At 42.1% G+C, this 22,577-nt stretch overlaps 1 protein-coding gene across 4 annotated transcripts in view; it reads left to right on the top strand.

Annotated features, from left to right (window-relative positions):
• The window catches only part of mlphb (melanophilin b), a 94,366-nt gene that overhangs the window by 45,626 nt on the left and 26,163 nt on the right, over window positions 1–22,577 (top strand). The window lies entirely within an intron of this gene.

Genomic DNA, 22,577 nt, shown 5'->3' on the forward strand with positions numbered 1-22,577 from the left:
CTGGCCACAATTTTAGCATCAGAGTCAGAGTCTCCCTGCCAGTGTTGTGTGAACAACAGGAATCTACAAAACCAACAGACAAGAGTCGATGTTATCACTTTGCATGTACTGTAAATAAACCCTCATTTCTGCTTGACAACCAGCTCTCTAGTGCCCCCACGCCAACGTCCATCTATTGTCATGCAATAACGGGATGGAAAAAATTTTTGTGCTTCTGGCAGCACTGAGCGTCCATCAGCATCGACTACAGAGGGAGATGTATGTCTATTTATTTGGACCCAGTCTGTTCAAGATACATCCACTTACTGTCCAGGGTGAAGTTGAATAGCAATAGCAATAGAAAGCAATAACTCAGGTGCTTCACCACTAGAGCTCTTTCCTTGTTGGGCTCCTTCTACTTCTTCAGCTTGTTCCAGAAAGAATCGCCATATAGCAGTACTTCAACCTCGACCTGCTCTTTCTATTGCCAGTTCTTGGCGATGGCACTGAGGTGTGTGCATTGGTTGGGTTGGCACCACCACTTCCCTTCAAGCTCTGGAAGAATATCAGAACAAACAAAACTGTTCTGCTTCATGTATTACTGTATTTCCTTTTAATTGAACGCGTCAAACAAGTTTAAAATAACTTTGACTGATTTCCTTGGAGGTTCTTGAACTGAGGTTTCATTGTTCTCTGTCATGTATTGTACAAGAATACAAGCATATGCTCCAAAATAACTTCACACCAAACCACTCAGGAAATCTGACCAAATAAAGCAAACTTAAAACCACAATAAGGAAATCAAAGAACATCAAAGCTTAATTCTGGCAGCGTGGTTGACCATAAAACAACCACTAAATAAAGTTTTAACTTTGCAAAGATGAAAAAACCTCAGCCATCACAAAGAATTTTGTAAAAAAAAAAAAAAAAAAAAACTATACATTTGTCATCATAAAATAAGTTGGTAAAATGAAAAACTTGGTCAAATGTAGCGGGGGAGTCTTGGAAAGTCACTAAAAGTAACTAACTGTACAAAAAAAAAACCGATGCATTTGAGCAACCATAGAAAACACCATACGTTTAGCATTTGTCAGTAATTTGTGTGTTTTCTGCAAGTGGAAGTAAAAAGGCTCATTTGTTCCCTGATTAACTTTCAAGACTCCTCCAGTGGGATGTTGAGTGGGAATTTGATGAGAAAGATGTAATAAAAACCAGGTGTTCCCAGTTTGAGTCCAACAAACCTCCCCCTACTAATCCACAACTCCACAGTCGCTCTGTCGGAAAGAACAAATGGCTGCAGCCTCCACTTCCCAATGATCTGTCACCTGCGTCGTCTTTTCCCACTGAAGCCCTCGACGTCTCATAACTGACCTTCAAGATGCGCTGCAGTACCTTCATGACACTTCCTGAGCAGGCTCTGAACAGGAGGTCATATGATTTACTGTACATGGTCTCATCGTGGATGTACCTTTGCACTGAGGATGTGTTTTTCCGTGGCATGAATCTGCCATAAATCCACTTCTTCCTATGGCTGTATGTTACAGGACAAAAAGCAGATGCTGATGTCATCTGTTATTCAGTTGAGTTCACGCCGCCAGGCCGCGGATTAGACGGCTCAACTTTAACGTACATAAAGATATTTTTATATCCCACATGGTGCTTTACAGGCTCGCTGCAATTTTACTGCACATTTTGTAGTAAACAGTTTTTCCGACCGCTGTTACTGTATATCACACAGACCATTCGAGGTGTGACTGGAGTGTGTGGATTAACCTAATCTGAATTTAATCCAATGATGAATTGCCTGTAATAAAACGTCTTAGTGAAACAGTATTTAAATACACCGTACATAGTGTTGTGGTGTAGCACTGAAATGGTTTGGACACTGAGGTTCATGGAAGAGGTGAAGAAGGTTGTGAAGGCGATCGGTGTGACCGGGGATGAAGTCAAGGAAAATGTAGCTCTGTGAAAATGATACTTCAGATTCGTTCATCTAAGTCTTGGCTTTGAGTCGTGAACAGTCACTTATGTTTGACTGACGTATGAGGATTTGTTGTCAACTATTTTTTTGCGCCTGTATTGGTTGAGCTGGATTATGACCCAACAAAATTGGAATGTAATGTTTTAGGCCCAGAATTAGGAGAGGAATTATTGTTCAGCGCAGTGATGATGATCAGGCATTTGAGCATCAGACTTTTTTTAATCATCATTTTACATGTCATTTAGCAGGTACTTTTAGCTAAACAAGTAAACCTTGCCTAAGGAGTGGGATTTCCTGCACCATGGTTTTATCACTGACTGCCAGTCCGAACTTGTATTTGGTACGCATTGGGCACAACTGTTCATCCACACAACCAAAATGGTGCTCGATCCAAACGGAGAGACATACACTGGTACCTCGGTTTTCGAAGAGATTTTTTTGCTTTGGATTTCAAACGAAAATCCAGAACTCAAACGCCCCCGAAAAAAGCGGGAAAAAACATAACGTGCGCGGACCGATCAGCTGACCCACAACGCGCTTTGTTATTGTGTATAACGCAGCCTCTGTATGCGGACGTGTCCCGTTAGCTACATTTACTGACTGTTTTTTCTTCAGATTGAGGTGTAGAACCTTTCCTGTCTCTGTACTGGACCGTGGTAGTGTCACAGGGGAGGTGCTCGCTCTCCACACACACTCCAGGGTTTGATGTCCTGTTGTGGGCTGGAGCTGGGACAGGGATGAGGCGAGTCCGGGACAGAGCAAAGTTACTTGGTTTATGACTTTGTCACAGCCAAACTGCACAGAAGCGCACATTCAGAGCTGGACACGCACCGGGCACCTCTTCACTTCTGGAGAGACGTCACTCACTCGGCAACCCCTCCCACATGCAGCGGCCACACACATAGAGGAACAGCCACCTGCAGCACACACTCTACATTCACTCCTACAAAAGACTATTTTAAGGCTTGGAACACATTATTTCTTTTTCCATTCATTGTAATGCGAAAAATCGATTCAGATTTCAAACAAATCGCTTCTTGAACGGCCGTCTGGAACAGAATGTGGTCGAGAACCGAGGTACCACTGTATTTTACTATCCAATCACATGAATCCATTGAAGCCAAGGACAATGCAGTACATATTCCAGGCCTGAGGGCGCTGTTGCTGCTGCAGAACGAAGCAAAGAAGCTACATTAGCATATCTGCACGTGGAAACGGAGACATACTGTAAGTGTGGAATAGCAAAAAGGTTGTGATCCTTTGCTATGCACCGCATCAACATCCAATAGAAAAATCCCTATAATTTGAGAAAACACTTGTTTGATCAAAATATAGAACATAAGTGGCTTCTCTGTAGAGCCTCCCTTTTGAGAGCTATTCACTCTGGGAGCATTTCAAAAAGCATCCGATGATTTGTGATCAGTGAGTGATGCCACAGGAGCCATGTGGATGAATGACCTACTCGACGTATTACGGACACAGCTGACTCCATTTCCATGTGCATGAACAGGGAATCACTCCAAGAGTGGACTCGTCCTCCCTGTGCCTTGATGAACCTTGTCTTTGTGGGAGACATGTTGCTTGTCATTGTTGATAGCTATTATATAAAAGTGATACAGCTCCTCATATAGCAAGTTCAAAATTCTCTTCTTATGCTGTTTATTCACCAGCAGTGAATTCCACCCTTGTGAATCCTTGAAGTGGAGATTTGTATCTGTATGTTACTCAAGTTCAAGTTACTTGAATATGGAGCAGTCCTCCAGCCGTATAAACATTACAAAGGCTGAGACTCTTGACTGGGAGGACTCTGCCTCTGTATTTGGATGCTCCTTCCCATTTCCCCCGATTCTCTGGAGGAATCCAGAGCATATTGAATCAAGATAGAACGGCACATTTTGTTCAACTCTTCTAAAGAGTTGGAGCAAACGTGGGAGGACTTTTTTTTTTCAGCTGAAACAGATTGTTTCCACACTGCAAGATTCTCTGCTTTTGAAAAAAAAAGTATATATATTAGCAAATCATATCTTTACAGGCAGTTGAGCAGAAACTCCACTTAAAGTGACTGATGGTTCCTAATACACCAAATTCAGAATTTTGCAGATTCCAAGTGCCCCATCTGGAAGTGCTTACAAGAGCGAGCTGTTGAGTCCATGTTCTGTCGTCTCAAGACCATTACTCACCCTGCCATGTTTCCGCAACTGCTGTGTTGTGGCGTGGCTAGGCAACAACTGTGGACTCTTTAGGAAGGAAAATGAGAATCAGATTTGACTTTATCTCATTACAAAGCCTTCATAATGACTCGCCGAGTCTCTGTTTACAACACTAACAGCACTATGTTTTTGTAAATCGATGGAGGAAGTGAGAAGGTCCAAGCATTTTATTCATAGATTGGAAAGAACAACCTCAATACAATTTGATCTGCTAACTGTGTGCAGACCAGTGTCTGGTCAGAGGTGACATCTGTTGGCCAGGTATTCTGCTGATGTCACGACAGCGAGTCTGTTGACTTCAGCTTTCATGTTCCGTCTGAAATATTTTGCCAAGCTCTGCCTTCACCCAACTGACAGGCCTTTTTTTTTTAAACATAGTCCCTGTTTGTCTATTGTTCAGTTTTGGAGTTTTGCATGTTATAAATTGTCTAAAACTTGTTGGATTTACTGTCTCTAAGCCATTTATCTAAGCACTGTGCATCACAGGTTAGTCGTCTCCAGCCATTCCACCATGGCTGCACTCTCTTCTTCACATCGTTTGCTGTATACCTGAATGTTAGTTGAACTTATTGAAGGTATTACCTCTTCTCCATCATCTTCCAAGTTCCTCCTGCCCCTCTCTCATTCACACACAAGTATTCTGTCTTGCAAGAGTTCACTTTTGTTCTCCTTTATTCCTCCACTTCTGTCAAGCTTCTCCTCAACTTCCACCCGAGTCTCTCAGTTTGTAACAATTCCACAAGTACTACACAAAATAATGAGGAAAATCTCAACATTGAAAAAAAATCCTGTGTTCAAAGTTTGACTTTGAAAGGTGAAAAATGGACCAGCGCTATTGGTTAGTGCAGCGCCTCTCTTTTGGGAAAGATCGGAGTCAGCATATTTTTGCGTCATCGCTTGGGTCACCTTACTTGTTTATTTGTCATCTGCTTTGCGTTTAATGGTTAGTCCATGCTAGCAGTGAAAATATGTCCCTGTATTGTTTACATTTTTAAACAGCCCTCTTGTGGTGGTGTTTTTAAGATGCTCTGTTGTATATTTATATATATAAGCAATGGAGGTGAATGTGCCCAAACCAAACTACTACACCACCAGTGATGCTAGATCTGAAGAGTTTTATTATTAAATTATTTACGAACTCTTTGGGTTTTTGGGTAAATGACAGATATAACACAGACGATCACAAAATCTCCTTAGCAGGCGTATTAAATGATACATCACGACAATAAAGGGATTGAAAAACAGGAAAAGTTGATCAAAGAGGTAATAGAAATTAAAAAAAATCTTCTTCACCATCGTTGAAAGAAACACTTTCCCAAACATTTCAATAAGAGTGTGGCAGCGTAGAAAATTTGTAATGAAAAAGGAAAGTCACAAATAATCCAGAAATAAACTGCAGATTTGTTCTCGCTTCATGGTTGATCCTGGGCTCAGTTCTGGGCGTGGCGCGACTGTCAGCACTGAAGGTTTCTGTGCGAAAACAAGTGTCATTCAGCCTCCTGAAAACCGTCAGCCGTCAGTCAGAGTTTATTTAATTCGAATATAAAAGCACATGATTCATTTTCACACAAGTAGCGCTTTCAGACTCGCTGCTATTCATTAAGACGTTTCGGAACAAACTGTTCACATGCGGGTTACAGGAAAATCCTCACAACAGGTAGTTCCATCATCTAAGAGGCAAAATAGATGGGTGGGGATGGGTTTAACCTCAGCTGACATTTGCTCAGAAACCTATTTATAGTTGCTATAACATCTTGAACAGAGGGACTTTTGATAAACGGACAGTTAAGCAGCAAGTGTTTGAGAATTATGGTGTTCCAATTCAGGCATTCTTGAACCAGGAAACACCTCAAAACTGTAGTTTTTGTTATGTTTTATGATGTATTGTTGTAGTTTTATTATGTTAAAATAACTTCATCTATTTGATAATGCTGTTCTTGGTTTGGTTTGAATGTTAATACAAATGGACGAAGGGAAAATTGTTGTGTGTTGATCCAAACACTGCTTCTGTAACTGGATAAAATGAATAAATGCCACTAAGCGTCTTGAGCGATCATCTAGCCCATGTTCCCTCCCAGTGGTGGGTTTACTGATGAGCTTACACTGGTGAGGTGCTTCAGTACAGGCCTGAGAATGGATTGTTCAACTAAAAAAGCTCTGCTGGAGCAAGAGCTTGTGTGACAGGTTCAAAGGTCGGAGTTCAGGACCAATGTTTGAAGTTTGACAAATATTCATTTGGGGCCTGTCTTAAGTTCAGAAGTGCAAATAGAAGGTGAATGAAAGCCAGAGATCCGTCTGCTGAGGAGGAAGTGTGGTGCTGGATAACCTCAAGCTGACTGTGAGGTTTCGTCACGAGATGCCCATTTGTCTCCCATTAGGAAGTAAAACATTAAGAGATTCTGAACCACTTTTATTTTCTATTCGATGATTTAATTTGTGATTAATAACCATATTTAATTTACCCACACGAAAACAAACCAAAAATTTGATCATCGCAAAGATATTTATTTGTCATCGAAAAGTCCAACCAGCAGCAGAACCAGATGCAAGTCATATTCATCAAATTTCCAAAAAGGAAAAAATACCCTTGATGCAAACGAAAAAAGAAAAACTAAATAAAATTCTGAATAAAATAAATGTAATAAAACCATGTCTAAATATCATAAAATATATTTTAATAATATATTTCGTTTTGACTCCAAAGAAGATATAAGTGAAGTGTAAATAAAAGTATCGCCATTTCAAAACTGCTTCAACAGGTTCTTTCATGAACAGCTTTTACTGGTTAGTGGGTGCCATCACTTTCTTTATCATTTTTTTTCTTTTCAAGAACTTCTCCATAGCTGTTAACTATCACAGATTTGCAGCTGTCAGGTCAATTCACTGACACACTACTGTCACCATACGTGGCTAATGTATTAAAACTGAGCGTCTCGTGGCCCTCACAGCCCAAAGGTGTAAAATAAAAACAACTTTTAGTGGCCCTCTTCGAGGCACTCGTGGCCCAACCATGGGCCCCGGCCCTACGGTTGAGAATCCCTGATGTAGACCATGATGGCAACTCCAGGACGGTGACGCCGTTGAACCATCCTTGATCATGGGTCATTCACCACAGTGGTGTCTCCTGAGTCAAAGGTAGCAGCCATAGTCAGGCTCCTCCCTGTATGTATCTGTGGTCAGTGATCACAATAATCCTATTTTAATAATGCAATAGAAACAGGCCCTGCTGAGTAGCAGCACATGGTAGGATATCATCTCTGCGCTTGCCCAGGAATGCCCTGGATCTCCTCTGTTGTGTTTTTAAACCATCGGAATTACAGTTTACAAAGCCTGAACACCAATCAAAGAGGACACAAACACATCTGATCCAAACAAAGCTCCGCGTAGCACAGAAACACGTGATATACACCCAAACACTGAAGCCAAAATGCAGTTTGAAACGGTCGAAAATGAATGACAGAGGTCGATACCCATACCATAATGATGGCGTTCTATTGCACTATGATCCTTCAAAGCCATAAACTCCCTGAAGTACTACAAAGAAATACAGCTCCTATATACTTTAATGAGCATGTTCGATGTGCTGTACTTTCCACTTTTCCTGAGAGGAGCCCAGTGACTCACCAAATCATGGGACTCCTGTTCAACAGGCTTTTTGTCTGTTATTTTACTTTTAAGCTGCGTGCGACAACGTGACACTTTTATTCAGTTGGGTATAACTGACTTCACATGATGATGGAATATTGTGCTGTCATCATCCCACGGGGAGTGGTGGGAACATCTGGTAGCTGCCGAGTCCAAGTAAATAGGAAGTTTATCTTCAAATTAACCTCGGCTGAACTTGGCCTGAAACTGCTTGGACTCTCTGGACTCTATTCTGGAAGTGTCTTCACCCAAGACGGATCACCTGCTGCCGCCTGTGACTCAATATCCTCCATTTCCTGAGTCGGAAGGAATGAGCTTCCTTTTGAAGCTAGGCAACTGGAAGAGACCTTTAACTTGTAGTCGGTGTTATGGGCTAATGTAGTTATTTTTGTATTGTAGTTGTACTTAGATTCTGTTGGAGTCAGACATCTGTTTTTCAAGTGAGATTGCTGTCAAGTCAAAAAGAAGCTGGACAATTCATAGTGTTTTCATTTAACATCCACTAGTGTGGGGCTTCCATCACCTCCCCCTTGACAAGAGCTGCTCCCCGCCTTGACTACATTCACCTGCAGAATAAGAAAGATATTTGCCAGCTGACAAATATCTCAGGAAACTGACTGTGACAATACAAACTTGACTGACACCATGTGCACCGTCGACCAGTCCATCTTCACTGAAGGATTTTCTGAGTTGTTTTAAATAAATGAGTAAATATAACTCAAGGGGCCAAAAATCCAATTCACCACCCCTGTACCCCTTTAGACCTCACCGCTCCAGGAGCTGTGCTCCTTTCTCAGTACTCACCCTGGCCAGCTGGGGTCGGTATGTGCTGCACTGTTGTGTGAGTGCGATTAATTCTAGAGCAAAGAAGATGCCACCTCAGCAGTCTCTGTTGCTGGATGAATACCCGTCTGTCAAACGCTGGAGATGCACGTGAAAGCCTCAGCTGACACAGTAGAGTCTGCTACTGCCAGTCACTCCATTTCCGGCATCCTAAGTCGAGTTGCCCCGGGTGAAATTTCAGTTTCCACACAATCTCCAAAGACCCCAAAATGAGGAGAACATGGGTGGTGAAAATTCTACTATTACAATTTGATCAGCTCAACTCTGCAGCCAACAGAAATGCAAACATCTCATTCACGTTGAAGTGGTTTCTCATTTTGATGATGTGTAAAGCCGAATTATAATTGTGATTATTATTATTATTGTAAGTGTGGTTCTGTCTTTTCTTTTCCAATACACACTTCAACATGGAAGTCAAACATGTAGTTGGTGCATGTCTTACTATACAAGAAGTGTATCCACAGCTGTTCCTTTTGACGGGTTTTATTGAGATCCTTCTCCGTGACAACTGTGACCGTGACAATAACTGCGCACTATTCCAAACAAAACAGCAATAGCACGGTCAAAAACTAGTATGCTTCTCTGGCTTCCATAACACTTCTAACGTCAACACGCACACGTCACTTCGCCTTCTTCAGCCAATGATAAGAGCAGTCACACCAACCAATAGACACTCCTGGAAGACAAACTTCACATTGTAAACCACTCATCCACTGTGCATAACACACAGAATGACTCCAACAATTATTATTATTACTATTTTTAATTTTTTTTTTATTTTTTATCATGCTTCACCACTTAGTTGCCAAACTTGCAGACTTGAATTATTCATACTCCCTTCTATCAGAGGCCTTTTTCTTACCACAAACTTAACAGGAGCCTATTTTGAGTAGTAGAATCCCACACATCTGAGTAGACAGCCTTAAGTCGCTAAGTCTGGTGAGTGACCTTAACTTCCACAGCAGCGCATGTGGAGGAAAAAAGTCCAGTCTTTTCAACATCTGCTCAAAGATCATAAATACGGCATGAACTCCTCATTCGAAAACATTTCGCTCCGGCAACAGGAAGTGAGTTTTATATTTTGCCATGTGGATCTAGTGAGTGACATGCGAAAGGGTTTTTAATCTGCCATTTTCTCCCTCGTCTGAGTGGAAACTTGCGTACACTCTAGTGTCGTCTCCTGTCTGATGTCATACACCCTAAACAATAAATATTTCTCTCCAGTTAGAAGTGTCATTTCCATCACAGAGAAAACTCACCCACTTCACCGATCACCACGTTTGAAGGTGAAGAGCAAGGTTAAATCAGGTTCAAGTTCAGGGCTGAGGTTAGCTAAACTGCTGTCATGGTCTGTGTCAAGGCGAGGAAATGAACATTGTCTCAAACGTGAGCGAGCGTGTGTGTGTGTGTGTGTGCGAGTGCAGGTGTTAAAAGTCAATTACTCACAGATGAGTGTGGTCTGGAAACCTCTGAATGGAAAGAGGAGAGGTTCATGAGGGCGGGCGGGGTTGAGTGAGGAAACAGAAACTTAAAGCTCTTAAAGTTCTAATGAGTTCAAGCCTGTCTTGTCAGCAGTTTGTCAGAGAGGTTATGGAAATGGATTGAACCTGGACCCCATGTGAATGTATTTATTACTAACATCATAAATTAGCAGTCAGTGGAGATTTCATGGACTTGTGTCGACCAATCTTTGGCGAAAAAAAAAAGAAAAACAGTCTGGTTATTCTGGAGCTTAGTTCTGGAGATGAGTTAGTAATACTTTTGACAGTTTCAGTGCTCCACATTATTTGTAGGATTGTACATATGAAATGTTTGTTTTCATATTTATTGAGTGTATTCTATCCATTACAGTATAAGACATTTGTGGAGGAAGTGTTTCACCCCCCATGGATGCAGGAAATGACTGTATTCTCTAGCACAGATAAATCCTCACATGTTATAGGACATTTTTCCTACTGGTAGTTTCAGTGCAAAAACTGAGGATTGTGGATGAAGGACGAATTAGGCTGTGTCCCAACACTCGTTTTTGACCTTAACACTTGGTTTTGCGCGTTCACGTGTAAGTGTAGTGTGTCGCCATTCACCACTTGAAATGATCCTTTCAAACTGAGGGAGCTCTGGAGCAGACTTGAAACCAAGTGGGAATATGAAGTAGGATAGATTTCCAGGATACCAAAGTACTTTATTTAAAAACAATGTTGGATAGGACAACAGGGACATTTTCGTAACCAGGGCTACTCTTCCGTTTGTTTACCTCTATTCGTCTCTTGTGTCGCACGTTAGCGACCCAAATGGTCTACTGTGTCCGACAACATGAACAATACAACATGTATGCACAACAGTATGTTTTAATTTGTACTTAACAAACAACAGTCGGCTAGCCTCCAGGCTAACTCTAACATCGTCATACCGCTAACAGATCTATCACCGCAACACAGCGGCGAACCTGGCTTCGGCTCCGCCCATTTCTTCTCTGTTGGTTCACCAAACCAGGTGAGATTATCGGCACCGATGCATGAGGTTGCATAAACGTTGGAGCTGGCATTTCCACAACGTCTCCAACACTGGATTGGCAGGAAACAAAACGCAGCACGGCAGACAATGACACATTGTCTTCACGCGTGACGTCCATTTTGATGGACGTCAATTACTTCACTTCGCTGTCACTATGAAGTAGTGGAGGGCACTGAAAACCAAGTGCTAATGTTAAGTGCTAGTGTTGGGGTGAGAGATGGGACACAGCCTTAGATGCTGTCTGCTTTGGGATCTGAAGGTTGGATGTGGTAGTTTGAGTCTCAAACTTGAGCTACACATAAGAACGGTGTTTGTTTCAACACCCTTGAAACATACTTGTGGCTCCTTCTGCGTTGTCGGCAAACTACAGTGAAGTCTCTGGAGATGGCTGGATGGAACTTTCGAAGGATCGGAGATGATTCTGCAGTGTCACGACAGCTGGCAGACGTCGGAACATGGGATCGTCTCTGCAGAGGAAATTGGCTGTAAAATACTTTACTGTCTTTTTGGCTCTTTGTCTGAGATTAGTTGCCTAGATACCATCAAACATGAAAACCACACACAGATGCACACCATGCTATCGCTTACATGTAATTGTTCACCGGTGGGCCATTACTTTCCAGGTCACAGGCTGGAATTCTAGCAGATAGCGGCCCAAACTTGGACATGTTGGCTGGATAGCAGCTAGAAAATCTGACATTCTGGCATTCGGTGGAAGAGGTTACGCAACAAAAGACGGGGTGAAAGTGTTAAACAGGACAGATGTGTGGAATGGATGTGGCTGCAACAAATCCTCCCTCCCATGGCGTAATTTATTGATGTTTGGAAAGTGGACTTTTCAGTCCTATGCTGAAACCGAAGGCAGCCTTCAGTGTTTCATGTTCACGCATTGCAGTAGGATTGGGCTTCCTCTGCAGATCCTGACGCCATGGCCAGTGTGTCACGTAAAAGAAAGACAGAGGTTGGTGTCAGGTAAGCCATGGGATGTCGCTCTTTTCGTTGTACATGTAATAACACAGTGAGTCGCTCAGAGGCTTCCATTGGTGTCAGTATAGGATGCACAACTCCACCTCTCCAACATCAATATATTTCGCAATGGGAGTGCGAAATATATTGATGGTTTTTTTTACACTTGGATTTTCATTCCATGACTATAACTATTCCTTTGTGATGCTTCCTGCTACTGCATATAATGTTATTATCCTTTATTTATACCATTGTTCTCAGGTTGTTGGTGAAATCTTGCAGTAAGTAGAGCGTTCTAACTTCACTGCTAGCGGCATAGCAAATGCTGCACGTTGCTGCATTTCAATCCACTAATATCGATGGACGGAAGATGACTTTTAGTTTGTGACCTCTGACATCCAACTTAAACATATTTAGTTGGACAACTTAATGTAGCCACTGGGTACCAAAGAAACCAGCATTGAAATGTGGACTTTTGTTTTTGTTTGTGGGGCACATAAACTAGATTTTCACGTTTTTTGTTTCAACATTTCAAAGTAAAAGCCTCACGGACTCAACATGAAAAGGTTGCGCTTCAAAAATGATGGCGGTGCTGAAGAATGCAAGTCTTTTGATTTTACCAACACTCACTCAGTTTCTTGGTTTGTTCAAACTTTTACCCTGCCTCCAAGTTGGAAACTGACAAACCGCACAGCCGGTCAGAACGAAATAAAAAGATGAAGAAATGTTTTGGCCGACTAGGAATTCTGAAATCTGCTCCACAGATGAGAGCAACAGCTGCTGCACATCTTCCCCTGATCCCAGTGTCCCTCTGACTTCCATCATAAATGTTCAGTTTCACAACAGTCGAGATTGTCACGCTGACCAGATGAGAGTTGATCTGCCGCCTCTTACCAACGTCAAGATCGATCCTGTCTTTCCCAAATTGAAATTATTTTCCTCAAGGTCCTCACATAGGTCTTTGTTATGCAGATGTTTACATTGACATTTGTAAAGACATAGTGAATGATATTATGTATCATTGACTCCTAACAGTGGTGATTTCAATCTTTTACCCTTCTGTCTTCTGAGCCAGAAGACAAAGGTCTCCATTATCTGATCAAATCTCTTCCAATCTCGCTTTTGTTTTTAAAAGATCATAAATTCCCGACTGACGTGCCCTGGCGGCAGCTGTCTGCTTTGGAGACTTGGAGGTTGACACACTCATTCGTTCTGAAGGATTTTTTTTTCTTTAAGCATCTGTGGCTGCTCACTTCAGAAAGCTCAGACATTGGAGCTTCGCCGGAGCATTTGAGGTGGATAACTTGATGAGACAAAATAAACTGTGTGCAAACATTTCGACTTCACGAAAAACATCACACAATCAAATTACTGTGCTACACTAAACCAACTTTGGAAATAGATCAGGGTTTCAGCCAGGATTTTTTCAAACTGCGGCGGAGCCCTTAGCAAGAGGAAAAAAAGAAAAAGAAAAAAAGTCAATAAAAATATATCACGACATCAGCCAATAAAGCGATAGAAAAACAAAATAGCAGGTGGGAAAGTTTTCGCTTTTACTGAATTGGTGTCAATAATAACATTTAAGTGAATCTCTCTCCGATCAGCAGCTGTCCGTGTCTTCATATGTCCAGCTGTGACGTTGCTCTCTGAAATGATTCCCTTAAAAACCTGTTGAAAATCTGTCATGTTCATGTAACCTCCATGATGCATTTCGTGTAAGTTGTGGATCACTTCATTGTTGTGTTTGACTTGCTTGGCCGATCACCTACTTATTTTGCTGCTATATGAGGGTATTTATTTCTCCTTTGATATTTTTTTGTGAATGGCTTTTACATTTTTTTTATATGCTTATTTATTTTATTATTTTACACTGTATTTTTTATAGTGTTTTTAAATTGAAGGGTTTTTTTTTAAGCATATATTTTTTTCTTTTTTTTATTCCAAATATGTTATTTCCTTTTCCTTCACAACTTTAATTACTTATTTTGCTCTGGAACTTGTGGAAATGTTCTTTGGCTTTGTTTTGCAGGTTTCATATATGTTTTTTTGGATAATGCCTAACATGTTTAAAAGTGGGGCATCGCACATTCACACGAGACAGACAGATGAATGTGACGGAATGTTGAAAGAGAGAGTGCTCCGTCCTCCTGGACATATGATATACAGCTGAGCTGTCTCTACCTCGCCTACCGAAGTAATCGACTGCCTCTGGGGCATCCAGGATATAGTCGCTCGCTCTGCCGTGCAGAAGTGAACCCCAGGGTCCTGACTGCTGTTCTCCAGGGTAGTCTTGGGGTGCAATAAACCAGCCATGCTGTCATAAAAAGAGCCATTAAATAAGGACTTATATTATATCAAACAGGTGGCCATAATGTTTTCTTCAGTCTGAGTAAGAAATGATGCTGTTACTTTCACACATATTACCGTTTGCGTGTGAAAACCAGCCAGATGCTTAAAGGCATCTACATCTACCAGTCTGTTACTGGATTAAATTAATCATTTGAGCCAAGAGATTAAAAGAGCCCTAAAATACTGTTTGAATTTTAGTGGTTTGCGTCTGTGCTCTGCTCCGTGTGCACATTAAACTGGAGCTGCGGTAATGACTGCCTCATGCCAGGTCCTCATCACCACAAACACATTCATGTGCTGTTGTTTGTTGTGTTATGATTGCATTTAAGCTGAAACACCAACACACATCTGTGCTGACGTTTATGTTCTCGAGGGCAAACGTTGTGTACCAGTGCAGCTAAAGCATCAAATCTGCCTTTTTCTCCATCTTGCTGCGAAACATGGCGGTCACGTGATGAGCACATTTTTCCACATGGACTTCGGGTTTGGAAGGTTGTGGTGGAATATTCCTCCTCTTCATTTTTCCCATCGCTGCTAGACCTCCATGACATCCATGAAAAAGCCTGACCACGCCTCGTTCCCACACCACCTACGCCAGCGTTACTCAGTGAGAGTTTGTTACATAGAATAAAATATGGTTTTGTAATTTTCTTTTCCTGCTGTATGCTGGACATACAGTGTCAAACTCCTGTTCTGAGAGCCAAATCCGGCCCACGAAGTCATTTTTGCTGCCCCGAAGAGCATGACAATAACATGACCTTCAAAGATGTGTCATCAAACTTTGCACTTATATAAATGTCTTGAAGAAGAAACCCAGAGTGTGTCCTGCGTTGTGAGTCAGTGTTGGAGGAGGACCAACCACAGAGGAGCTTCTTGCTAAAATTAGCCTTCAAAACTTAAAAACGTCACTGATACTTTCTGTTTAAATTCAAAGAATGCCATTAGCAGACATTGTGTTGAAGATGATTTTGGTTTGGACCACGGCTTCGTCTGTTTCAGTTTTAAATGAGCAGTAGTAGATGTCCCTACTACATAAGTGACAGCTGATGCTTCAAAGTGGTTGCTGCACAATCTGTATTTGTATTTTGCTCAGTTTTGTGGTGTAATATTATATGTGAATTGTTTGGGGATGTGGAAATGTCTCTTCCTGCGGTAATGCTTTGGGGGCCATTCTGTTTTATTCCAAGTTCTATTCCATATTGGCCATTGGTCAGAGTGTGTGACAGTGGTTGTGTATCACAGTTACATGGGCACTTTTTCCACAATCTGAACTGATATATTGTGATTAAATCTTACAATACGATCCCATTCAGATGTGGCTACTCATGCAGCAAGTATCTAATCTGAACCAAACTGCCGTATGTGCTCTATTGTAAGACCGACCGTAAATAGCTGGGAGTGTAGAAGAAGAGGACCTTGTGTCACACTCTATCCTCAAACCATTTAGAAACAAATTACCATCTGGAAACTTACATCACCATCATGAGTCATTCTTACCTGCAAGAATGGCTGAAGAATAAAATGTAAACAAATGTATTTTGTTCAATGCATTGGCCCAGTGATGACCTGGCGACCTGCCTGTGCCGTTCTCAGTCTCTCGCCCCGAGGCCTCACTACCCCATCAAGCAAACCAGTGGAATCAGAACCTCGGAGCTGTGACATCACGGTGGGAGGTAAATCCTCAACCTTCACCAAAATGACGACAATTTCTTCATCTTGGAAGTTGAGGAGAAGCCACAGTCAAAGATCCGACGGGAGCTCTGGTTTCTTTGGCTCCTGCTGGTCCCCACAAAAGAGCGCCGGCTCTCTTTCCGTACTTCAGCTTCTGGTGTATCACATCTCCCTTCCGTGCTGCCAGCAGCCGCCCCCAGAGCTCCACTGACTCACCGATCCCCCAAACAATGGCTGCCATTGAACCCACCACGCTGACTTTAATGAACAGCTGGAATCTATTAATGCTTCGGTCAGTCGCCACGGCGACAGCACAATATCACCAGTTCCGTACATGAATTCAAATACGCCGACGTGGAAACGTGGTGGCTTCTGTTGTCCTTGAATGGCCTGAGGATGTTCTAGCACTGAGTCACAGTCCTGTCGCCTTTTTCCGCCTCTGGTCTTTATTTACCTAAAAAGAGTTATAATTTCCGCGATTTGGATGAATGAGTCGGCATTTTTGACATCTGGGAACGGTTTGTGCTGATGAGATTTACAGTTGTTATTTCTGCTTTTCACCAAGTTCATTTACAACAGCTGCTCTGTTGTCATAATTCACAGGTAACTGCTTATGGAAATGCCCCAAAATCGCTGTCCCCCTGTTGCATGCCCAATAAATAATCAGCTCTGCCTTGTAGGGGTGTTGTCATTGCTTTCCCTGCTCATACTCTGCACCTCCATACACAGTATTTATTACTCAAAAAAGTGTTAGCTGAGTACTCAAACACAGTATATTGACAGCATGATGCCTTTGTGGATAGTGCAGCAACCTCACAGCAGGGAGGGAGGGAGGTCTGGAGTTCAAATCCAGCGTAGAGGCGACTGCTTGGAGGCGTGTTCCATCCCTCAGACCAGTTGTTGTCTGCAGGTGTGTCAGTGTTGTCTGTTTATATGTAGCCTCCCCATCTTTAGTTGAACGCATGTAATGACATGGAACAATGTGATAAAGGCCCCCAGGTCAAGGGACCGCGGGACGCCACGAGAGAGGCTCATTGTAAATAGTGGGAGGGGCCATAGGGCTTTTGGATTAATGGTCCTACATGTTTATTTTAGCTTTTTTTCTTGGACACAGATGTGAAGTCACAGTGGAGGAACGAAAAATGCTTCAACGTGCACTTTGAAGACAAATTCAAGTTTTCCAACTCTGACTTCACTCTGTTCGCTCGAGAACGCCCCACTGACTCAACCACTTTTTCGCATCTGTGTGAATGAATCTTAACAGCTTTTGTGTGTGTGTGTGTGTGTGTGTGTGTGTGTGTGTGTGTGTGTGTGCGTGCGTGCGTGCGTGCGTGCGTGCGTGCGTGCGTGCGTGCGTGCGTGCGTATTCAAGCATATCTATATAAGCCTCAATTTGAGGTCATTTTGAATAGTTTTAAGTTTGGTTTTGACTCCTGTTTTGTATGTGTCAATCAAAGCCAAATGGAAGCGGTTACTGCTGCAAGTGCGTTTTCGTAATGAAGCTATTATTAAACCGTTCAAATCCTATTTGTAAATGCTGCAAAAATGATATTCCACTGTTTCTAAGTTGCTCCAATTGGTCATCCACATGATTTGTGTCCTGAGACTGACATTTTTAAAACCCCAGTGGGGTCATTGAGAAGTTATTTGTTGTATGCTGTAGAACCAACAAATGCGTTCCTCCGTTTACATGTTAATGAGCTAAAATGACCAGTTCCAAAATTGATGTTCACCCACCTCCTGTAATCTAAACCAAAGCACATGAAGTCATTTGTTAGTAACTAGTGGTTCAAACTGTTTTCCCCAAATTATAATAATCTCGATGAAAGAGTTTCTGCACGTTGGCGTCTCTTAAAAGTTAATACATTTGTTTTTTTGAGGATTTGCGGTGAATGTTTCATGTTTTAGAAATGTTTATGTGACGTTTATATACAGTCCACGTAGCAGCACACGCTCTGTTCTGGCTGGAGCGCTCGTCCGTCAGCCACTTGTCAAACATTCTCGTCGCTGCTCCTCTCTTCGCTTCTGCACTTCTAATGTTCTGTTTCACTCAGAGCTGAAACTGCAGCTCATTGGTTCTTCTGCGTCTACGATGTTTCCACACAACTTGGTGCTTCATTGTGTGAGCCAGATGTTTGAGATTGCACATTCCAAACCTACATATGTTTTCATCACTGCCATGAAGACCTTCCTCCTGGGAGCCTTTTCTGTGAGCTAGACCACTTTGCACTACAGTCTTCTCTTGCGCTAATTTACATGAGTAAAGGTGGTGTTAAATCAAAGTATTTTTCTCAATCTCACATCTCACCAGTTTTGACCAGCCCATCCAGACTTTTTATTCTGGTTTAACTCTGCCTGCGTTGCCACAAATTAAATGGTGATGGCTTGTGTTAAATGTTGATATTTTGGGAATAAAATATTTCTATCAGTCATAATTCATCCCATCTTTTGTCTCTTGGCACAGTCTCAGCCTCTTTTGATCACTGTCTTAATCTTCCCTTGATGTTTTGGTCAGGATTCTGTCGGATAAACAAGTGACTCTGGAACATTTGAGTCATCACACACATGAATCATGTTGCTGCCATGTTTTGATTTTTCGTATGTTCCTATTCAAACCTACAATCTCAGCACCTTCATAGAAGCAACACACATCGGTTTATCAAATGTTTAAAACTGCATTGTACTTGCTTCATGGTCCTCCTTAAGGTCCTTCTAAGGTCTATCTTAAGAGGTGGACTCCTGCTCGACTGACAGTGTCGGGCGACTTGTATTCCTGGTCATATTTCACTACATGTTGACAAAAGAAAGTTGAAAACTCGCAGCACAGGGAGTCACAATCCCAACATAGGGGGGACCTAAGCCCTGTAGAGGACCCTGTAAATACATTCAGGGATTAAGACAGTTACGAAAGAAGTTATTGTTTATATTGAAAGTCCATTCAGTTGGCTTCCTTTTATCTCTCAGTCAGAGAACGCAGAAGTGAAGCAGCTGGGAGGTCTCCCTTCTTCAGTGTCTGTATCTGAAAAAGCAACCAACGCTCACAGACATCGCTATGTGAAGACCAAGTGCGTCTCCCGTTTGTCCTTTGGACTGTTTATGTCTCGCTTCATATACCAGACTGATGTTGCTATTATTAAAATTCTGTAAGGTTTAGGAGACGCTGACGCTCAGAGCGACGGATTTGGCTCGGACATATAAACAGATCAGCAGTCCACTTACACGAAAGCTCTGTACGCACGAGTAGTTTATCCGACAAGAAAAACAGAGAGCGGCCTTGTGAGCTTTCAGTCTGCTGGAGAAGACACAATGCAGACCCATGGGGCTCCTGACTCTGAGCCAGCAGATGAGACCAGCACCATCCAGGAGCTGTGGAAGTCACAGCAGCGTTTAGGTCAACGCCACTGGAGCAGGAACTGATAACAAACACTCAAGGGTGAGCAGTAGGAATCCATGAAGTTCACTTACTCATCCTGAATGTTTAGGTTTTGCAAACTTGTACAGCTGCTTCCTCATATGTGAACTAAACTTTTGCAAACATAGGGAGCAAAGATGTTCTTAAGGAATCTGTAGGAATCTTGCTGATGTAGTCCTGCTATTGTCAATGGAATGCATTTAATCCATTGTTTGAATCCTTTTCCCTGTTATCACAGTGCATCGCCCTCTGCTATGTAGTAACTTGGAAAGCAGACAAATCATTCGGTGAAAAAAAAAAAAGGAAACAGAAGGCAGAAAATGTAAATAACAATTGTCTTTTTGATTTTGGTTTGTGTTCAAATTGAGGTTTTTATCACTCAGGAGCGGAAAACAAATGGATATTTTTGTCCACGATCAGTCATAGTTTCGTTTCACTGTGTTTCACGCATCGCACCACATGAAAACAGACAGTATTTCCTGTTTGTTCTGCAAGTATCCAATGATTTATCATTTCATTTTCCATGTATTTTTTTTTTCTATTTGAGCGGCGGATGATCGATATAATTTGACAGAGTCTGATTGCTGCCACGTGTGGCCTTGTCAGGAAAACTGATTAACATTCCCTGAGAATCTGCTCCAGCCACACAGGCAAACTCCCATGTGTGGGACTCAAGAGACTCAGAGTTAGGAGTCATTGCTCAGCCGTTCTGCGTAACAGAGCCCTCTGCTGGACGTAGTTGCCACCACATACATACAACTTTATTTCACGATGTTTAGACGGCTGAAGGAAGAACGGACTCAGGTGGTTTTGGTCACATGTGAGATATGTGTGATGAAGAATGTCTGAAATGGACGTGCCAGACAAAGAAGGAAAGGACGAAGACCATTGAGGTTTACAGACGTGATAAAGGAGGACTGACTTGTGGTGGCACTCCCTGACAGGAGAAGAAGAAAGATGATGGAACAACGGCAAGTCAGAGAGCGTCATAATTCTTTTTTTCGGAACCATAACGGAAACTGAGGAAAATGTGTTGTCTATAATCTGAACTCCCCAACTGAAGCAACACATTCTTTCCTACTGTGAAAAGAATGGCAAAAAACATTCCTATAACAAGTCTTTATCATTCGTTCCAAATGCCGTTCATGCATTAGCAAAAAAAATTAAAAAAATGAACAAGGAAATTTCTGTGGGAGGAAATTTTCAGGGCATAAAGCAACCAGTCTTAAAAGTGGGGAATCCCATGAAACTGCTGGCTGTCTGGTTCACATAAAAAAACACTCACAAAGAAGCTTTGAATGGGAAGTTGACCTCGCTTTTCCAGCCAACTTTCTTTATGTTTAGATCAAATATGACTCGATTTCATTCACATCTGCCACATTCTAATCACGTTCTTGGACGTAAACCTTTTTTTTTTTTTTTTCAATGCAGAGATGGGCAAATGTTTAGCAACTCTGGCTCCCTTTATTATTTTGCCACTTGAAAAACAGAAGGTGTCTGGCGGTCCCTTGAGACTGGTGGTGTCAGTCTCCCCCTGCTGGCGTCACCACTTGTGGTCAATGAAATGACGGTTGGTGCAGATGCCATCAGTGCTAATCTGGTTTGTGGAGTTTTATTTTCCTCCCTGATCAGATCAGCAGTGGTAGGTGAGTTCTTTTTTTGGGTGACCTCAATATACAGTTGTTCAAAGCGCTAAGAAGGGTAAAGGGTAAATGTCAGCTACTGCTAAACTACGGACGGAAAATGGCTAAGGAGGTCGTAGGCTGTGTGAGGGAATGGTGGATGTTCTCGGGGAGGGGTCATGGTGAAGCACGTCATCCAGAAGGCGCATGAGTGCAACAGGTTAAGGAGATTGTTCGGGATTGGTGTCGGATAGCAGCAGGAGAAAACAGAGAGACCTGGCCTGGTTGCAGCTTGGCAAGCAGGAGGCTTGTGATACTCCCTTACTGGTCTGTGGAATGAAGTGTGTGGACTGGTAACTGTGCCTGTGTGTTCCGAGTGGGTTCCAAATGTCGCAAGGTCCTATGCCACACATTGGTCGCAGGACTCCTGGAATATTGCTGATACTTGGATGACCCACTCCAAACTTAAATGGAAGTGTTTGACTCATAAAACCCGCTCTTTCTTTGAGCCCACAAACACAAATGTTGATTCATGCACCGTCAGCAGTATGAGAGTTGCTCAGACTGTTGATGATGTGGGAGGATTGGAAAAGTGTGACTAAGCTCTGAAACGGTGCTGCAGCCATTAGAGAAGACAGATTTAAAAAATTTAATTTTCAGCAAAACTCTTGTAGATTTGTGGAGTGTGTTTTGATATATTTCATTTATTAGAAAACTTCATTGAAAGTCCATACCTCAAAAATAAAAGTCCCCTTTTGCTTATGGAAAACAAAAAAACGTCAGCATATAGTAAGTCAGTTAAACTCTAGACTCCCCACGGGACCCTGTCCACTCGGGAAACAGTCTGCAGTAACTTCCAAGTAATAAGGTGAGTGCCAACGACACAATGCATCATCACCTCATAACAGTGTATTCCACCAACATACTACATGATACAACACAATAATGTAGATTACAAATGCCAAGTTGAGATATGTGAACTCTGCTGGCTGGAAAACTGCAGATTTACCGACAGCACCTACTCTCAATCCAGATTTGGTTGGTCTTCAGTGTGTAAAGGGAAAACGTTGCATCCAACTGTAAACATGGCAGAATCATTTTGTTAGATCTCTATCTACAGTATAATACCAGCAACAAGAGCATCTTTGGTTTTGAACTGGGTTACCTTGAATATTACACTGCCCCCAAACCTTGGTTTGGTGCGATCAGCAAAAAGATTTTCATCGACTTGAAGGAACAGAAATGAATATTTATGCTGCTGCAGACCACAGGCGTCCAGTCACTGCTGTTTGGATGCCAATGTCATAATGTTACAGTTTGTTAGTTAAATAAGTGCCCATATTGCCATCAACAATATTCAAATTGAAGCATCATACCGAGGATTT

The sequence above is a fragment of the Synchiropus splendidus genome, chromosome 10 (genome assembly GCF_027744825.2).
Source record: "Synchiropus splendidus isolate RoL2022-P1 chromosome 10, RoL_Sspl_1.0, whole genome shotgun sequence".
NCBI lineage: Eukaryota > Metazoa > Chordata > Actinopteri > Syngnathiformes > Callionymidae > Synchiropus > Synchiropus splendidus.